Source organism: Mugil cephalus, chromosome 18, assembly GCF_022458985.1.
Source record: "Mugil cephalus isolate CIBA_MC_2020 chromosome 18, CIBA_Mcephalus_1.1, whole genome shotgun sequence".
In the NCBI taxonomy this organism is placed as follows: Eukaryota; Metazoa; Chordata; class Actinopteri; order Mugiliformes; family Mugilidae; genus Mugil; species Mugil cephalus.
In genome coordinates this window covers 19,865,042-19,871,477 of record NC_061787.1, presented here as the reverse complement: position 1 = coordinate 19,871,477, position 6,436 = coordinate 19,865,042, and the positions used below count along the sequence as shown (strand labels likewise).

Sequence of the window (6,436 nt, the reverse complement as noted above, 5' to 3'; positions counted from 1 at the left end):
CAAAATCTGCCTCACAGGAGTTCAAGAGGACAGCAGCAGAAATAAAAATTTCATCAAGTTTGGGTTTTCTATATCCGCTGTCATAGCGTGAATATCTAGGGTAGTGTATACACATAATTTGAACGCTTGTGGTATTGCGGTTCGTGGACGATAGCGTCTATAGACAACCGGGTCTTTGTGCAGTGTCTGGCATCTCAAGGAGGCCTTCCTAGGTGTGTCCTTTTCCTCAGGGCTCGGCCGCATTTCTCCTTCCTGTGTATTAATGGCTCTACCATGCCACCGCCAGCCTTGAACCTGAGCTCTGCCATTGAGATGAGGCCAAGACCTCTCTCACGTCAGGAGAGACAGAGTGAAGAAGAACCTGACAGAGGAAGCGAGAGGTGATTTGGGAGCCAGAAATAAAGATCCTGACGGTATCTCCTCCCAAGCAGGTAGCAGTGTAAACTAGTCATGGTTGAAAGACCCTGCTTCCGCTATCAGTTGTCCCACTATCAGTCTGAGCCAGTCAGAAAGCCTGTGAAGGTTTTCTTTCTGGTTTTCCTGTGTCTCTGGACTTCAGCATGGCCCTGTGAGATGGCTCACGCTAACACCTCCTGAAACAATCCGATCAGGTTTTTTGACCTCTCATCCCTCACCGCTCTGAGCCAGAGTCACTGAGCCACGTTTTCCACTGAAAACCTAAGTGATATTCCACACTATAGCTTCTCCATTCCCTTTCCCTTCTTTCTCCTCTGTGCACTGCTGAAAGACTCGATAGAGGTCTTGGGGCCGCACTGTTATCTCGGAGCATGAGACGGACAAGTGGGGATTCTCTCTTGGCGCGGCCCACGACTTGACAGACTCCAGACTTCACCTTGGCCATTAGGTCTGCCAGAAACTCAGCTTCACCGACAGCGGGTGAAACCACACGGAATGAAATCCAAGAACGCAGACGTCCTAAAAATCATTTCCCATTTGATGAGGAAATATGACCCCAGTGGCATGCTGAAGTAATTAGTTACCTTGCTGTGAAGGATGCTCCAAGGAGCCCTCCCCCCTCCCACTGTTCATTAGTGCAGGACTTTGTCTTTTGCTTACTCCTGCCCTTGGACACAAATACGAGGGAAACTGCTGGGCCTAATTGTTAGATTCCTGAAAGAATCGACTGATTAAAAATTTGCTCTGGCCTTGCAATCATTTCAAAATTGGGACTGTTTTGGATCAGCTGTAACTTCATGGGTGTTTGAGGAGGGGGAGGCACTGAGGGTACTGCTCTGATCATGAACACTATATGAACCAGATCTAATCACTGAGGAGAGAAGCGTTATTACTTTACAAATTACGCTATGTACATTTGCATATTTTCCCCAAGGGCACATCTGTAGATGAGTACAGTTCAAGTCTGCCTGATACTGGCAGCTTCCGCTAGATGATACTGGGAAAAGTTTGCTAACGACGATGAGCAATCACCCTTGAGAACACTTACACAGATTACTGCCTAAATTAATTATTTAAAAGTCTCATTTCGGAATGCATTCAGATTTTCTGGACTTCCGGCAAATATTAACTTTTCTAAATAATCTGCTGATTGCACTGTTCTGCCTGCAGCTCCTGTGGAACTTTTCACCAAAGCCGACACTCCTTTCTCCCACACTACATTTCTGTTGTAATAAGTTCTGTTTCAATACGTACCATTTCCTCAAATCATTTACTTTAGCGAGACATTCTGTGTTTGTCTTCTCGACTCCATTATTTTATCAAAGCCACATTTCTCCACTCTTCTCCTGGATCTGGCTCTGTTGTGAGGCGGTTTCCGAGCCTCCTTCCCATTGTGGAGCTAACCCACGGCAGTTGAAAAATATTTCCTGCCTTCATTTCTCACAATAAACTTGTTCAGAAACCACAAGGAGCAATACGGAGCGAGATGCTTACACAGGGCCGCAAGTAAACGCTGATTTTGGCCAAATGAGGACATGCCGGCTGTTGTTCCAGGTGGACATCATCTCCATCCCTTTTGTTTTGTGAGAGAGTTGGATGGGAAAAAAAAATGTGACACATGCCAGGTTTAAACAAAAAAAGGTCAAATGTGCTTGTAAGAACAGACTGTGGAGGCATGCACATTGTTCTGACCTGTGAGGGCTGGGAAACGGATAAAATGAAGGCGGTTGAGTTGCCAGAGTAAACGTCTCTCATCGAAAGGGACGCACAGTTTTCGTAAAAACTGGACAGGAATGGTCTTCGGAGGCGAAGGAAATCACTGCTTTGATACCTAGTGTCAAGTTTTTATCTCTTGTACGTTGTTACTGCACCGCTCCATGTACACAAAATCCAACCTCCCAAAACATTTGTTCCTCTTCGCTGTAGACTGACATAATACCAGATGCAGTCTCACCGCAACAAAACACCTCTCATGTTCGGCACAGTTGTTCAGAGGTTAGTCAGATCCCTTTCCACTGGCTTCCAACATCCAAACAGGCCACCATGCAGTGGATCTCCCTGTTTGTTTATTGGAAGCTTGTGAATTTCCTCCCTGGATTCCACTTCTCGGTCATTCAACACAAATCCTAACCCCTAACCCTAACCATCTCAACTAAGAGTTTAATTCTCACCACAAACTTAACTGTTTCCTAAAAAGAGTGAGTATTTAATCCTCAAAATGTATTTGCAAGAGTTTGCCCCCCACAACTTCAGAAACAAGAAGACACACATACACACACCGTACCAGGGCTGGACTAGAGCTGCCTGCACCTCAGCTGTTTCCCAACAGCCTAAATCCTGGTAATTGGTCTTCTTCTGAGCTCCTGAGACTGCCCAACTAAACAGCTGCCTCAAACATCGAGACCCCTTCCAGAGCTGCTGCTGTGGGGTCCGCGCCAGAGCACACAGCTGCCAACACGGGATCAAGCTGAGGCTCAAAGAAACCTGCGGGGAGCGGGATGACATGGAAACTGTGGGGTGAGAGCCGATACTTTTCACTTCTGTTGGTGCAAACAAAAGTTAAGATGACATATCTATTTTCATATACACATGAAAGCCCCTGGTGATAGTTAGCATCTCAGGGTTTTGGCTCCTGAAAATTACCCTGAGAATGTTTTGAACTCTTCTCCTTTTATTTCAGTCAGATGTAAGCTGTTTGGAACACGCAGCTAGCTTTAATAATAATGATAATAATAATAATTTATACTGTATTAATCTCACAGTGGAAATTTAATCCTGCATTTTGACCGATCCATTCGTTCACACAGTAGTTTTTACAGTCGGAGCAAGGGGTCCGCAATTTTGGGGCTAGGGCACCCCAGCCACGCAAACAACGTATCACTAACCACTACTCTACATCTCCCCTAATAAAATAACTTTGCCTTGGCCGGGAATCAAACCTGCACTCACCGAAAAAATGTAGCAGGGGAGAACGCAAATGCCTCCCCCACTACCAGAAATGATGCAGATTCCCACATTTGGACAATTTGTAGGGATTAGCACAACCTGGAGTGCAATGGCTGAGCCTTGTCCTGAGTGAACCCACTTCTTGATCTACCATGCCAGGAGAGTATAATTAGGTTTAAGGGAACCAGCGTTCCATGCACGTTCACCAGTATTCATAAGAAACAAACAATGCCTTTTGACTGTCAAGCCATTGCTTTAAATTAGTCACACCCCAACCACTTGCTTGAAAGCTGGGACAGTGTTCAGGGTCGGGATCCCCAAAAGGATTCCAAGGTGAACTGCAAGATGATTAGAAGGATATGAATAAGAAACACATTTTTTACTTCAGCCACAGTACAAGTCAGTGTCAGGATACAACGCTTAACCCTTTATCAGGCAACGAACCATATATGGTCACTGATTTTCTATAAAGAAATGGCATCTTCTTATGCCATACAATAAGGCTCTAGGGTTAAAATGAAATGAATGAAGGGTTAAGAGCAACAACTGCTCAAGTAAAAACAATCTTTTGGTTGAATTGTTCACAACTCATGTCCACACTAAACCCAAAATCTGTTGGGACGAAAGAAGAAGTTACTTCATTAGTGGTCACATGCTAAAACGTTTGGGAACCACTTTTTTAAATTTCTTCTTAGTCTTAGTATAGTAAGATGACAGAATGGGAAGCTAAACCCTAAACCAAGCAAAGGTCTTGGTCATGATGCATCACATATTTCACTACAAACAGGAATTGTTTTTGCATCCAGAGGAAAACGTTTCAACTTTATTTCAGCTCCTGTGAAGGAACTTCGCGTGTCGCCAGTCACTGAGGCAGCATAACTCAAAAATACCACTCATGGCAACACCAAATGCCATGATTGCTGTTTTCGCATTCTGTGGTGTCACCAGCAGCCACTTTGCCCTCCACAGCCGATACGACTGCCCGTTCCATGTGGGGTTAGCCCTCAGCCAGGCACTGAAATGTTGGTTTTAGCCTGATGGATTGGGCTGTTAAGTAAAAGTGGAATCTTGCAATGTTTGCAATTTGCACAGACAGTGCCTCATTGAGGTGGGTGCATCATCCCTCCACATTCACAGGCCCACTCAAAAAAGAAATTCCAGGAGTTTTACATCAGAAAAGCTCTCTTTAGCCTCTCTTTTTTAGCCTTCAAAGAATTGCTAACTTACGTTGGAAGTTCACTATAGACACTTACCTCAACTCTTTTAAATGCTCAACTGTTTAGTTATACTCCTGTGATGTAATACCATTTTTCTCTGTAGGCCACTTTCTGTCATCTAATTTAGCAGCTTCCTATGTACAACAGTAAAATAACAGCGACAAAGTCATACACGTCATCTTAGCTACACAGAGTTGATTTTTTCAAGTGGTTCTGATTGGTTGTAGGAATATCGAGTGAGATCCCAATGGTGTGTTACTGGTCTCGTATTATATGATAAGTATTCAGGCTAACACAACCCGCAAAACGGAGTAATATTGGCATCCAGTTCTCTTGTTTGTGGCCACATTTTAATCTCTTTTTAGCTACGCTTTGGTCTCCAATTATTGTTCAATAAATAACTTTTAGCCCCTACACATGTCTTTACCGTATATTCACTAGCTAGTTTCAAAAAAGGTGGGCTACGATGCGTTCTGTGAAATGCGTCCTGAAATATTGTGAAAATAGCACTGATGAGAGCTCTGAAAGTGAACTAAAGTTGCAAACTGGAAAAACAAAACAAGATAAAAGAAGCTATAATGCGTCACAGGTAAAAGTTTGCAGAAATAGGTGACAAATTTCTGCTTATGTGGCCTCAAGACTACAAACCATGTTCGCAAACTGCCACTTATTACATTGTGCATGTTTAACTTGCCCATTTAATTTAAATGTATTAAACTTAACTTAACTATATATATATTCTGCCTTTTTTATCTTAATTTTGAAGCAGTTATTTAAAATACTGGTTGTAATCATGTAAACCATTTAAAAATTCTTATGTAGCCCGTAGCTACATACGAGTTGTAGCTGCACCAGACTACAGATTAAAACAGAAGCCACAACCACTCATAACATAATGACAGCCGGGGGATCACAAATAAGACATGGAGGAGAGCAGGGCCTGGTGTCTCTGTGTAATATTTCATCACAGAAAAGCTAAATAAATTCCTCACTACAGTCAAGTGAAACCACGTCAATGCAGCAGATGTAAGAAATGGCAGCTGCTGGAGGAATGTGGTTTGGCAGCGGCTGAGGCCTGGAGAGAGACTGGAAGGTCCTCTCACGTTAACACTTTGTATTTGGGAACACAAAAATACGTTGTTGATAGACTGAGGGGGATTCAATCACATGTCTGCCTGCAAGAGTGTGTGGATGTACTGTATATGGGTGTGTGTGAAGGGGACAGCGTGGTGGGTCCCATCTAAAACTCAGAAACCCCACACGAAGCCGGCCTCCTGGTCCACAGCTAGTGAAACTCCCAGGACATATTTTAAAAGGATGGCATTATGGAACAGCCAGAGCCCTTTTTAAAAGTTATTAAACACAGACGCCACATTTTACCAGTTTATAAGAGCATATTGTGATAGTCAAACATAGAGAGACACAGAGACAGTATGAGAGGCAGTAGACCTGGCAGGAAGCATGGCATTTGTGTGGCAGCCAGTTCTGAAGGCCAACGAATAAATAGTCCTCATATTGCACAAGCACACAACCGGAGCCAAAGCTGTAATGTTACCATAAATCTGGAATTGAACGAGCACCCTCGGCCAGTGCAGGAGCTCACTCTTCCAGATGTTAGTCATGGAAGTCTAATTTTTATTCTCGCCCTCCTCCGTCAGATAAATATATGCACGTGTTAGGTGTAAATTTGCGGAATGACGCTGTCTGGATTCAGCATCTCATCATGGGGTGAGTCGCAGTTTGATGAAGTCGGGTTACGACTTCGCTCGCTGTGGACTGACATTTATCAGACATCTAATCTTTTCCAAAAAAAAAAAAAAAAGTGTGGGCAACTGTTGGGTGTGGGTAAGTCAGAG

The 6,436-nt window shown here is 43.6% G+C and overlaps 1 pseudogene; it reads right to left on the bottom strand.

Annotated features, from left to right (window-relative positions):
• Window positions 1–3,379: 3,379 nt before the first annotated feature.
• Window positions 3,380–3,530, bottom strand: LOC124996082 (annotated as a pseudogene).
• Between the last annotated feature and the right edge of the window lie 2,906 nt (window positions 3,531–6,436).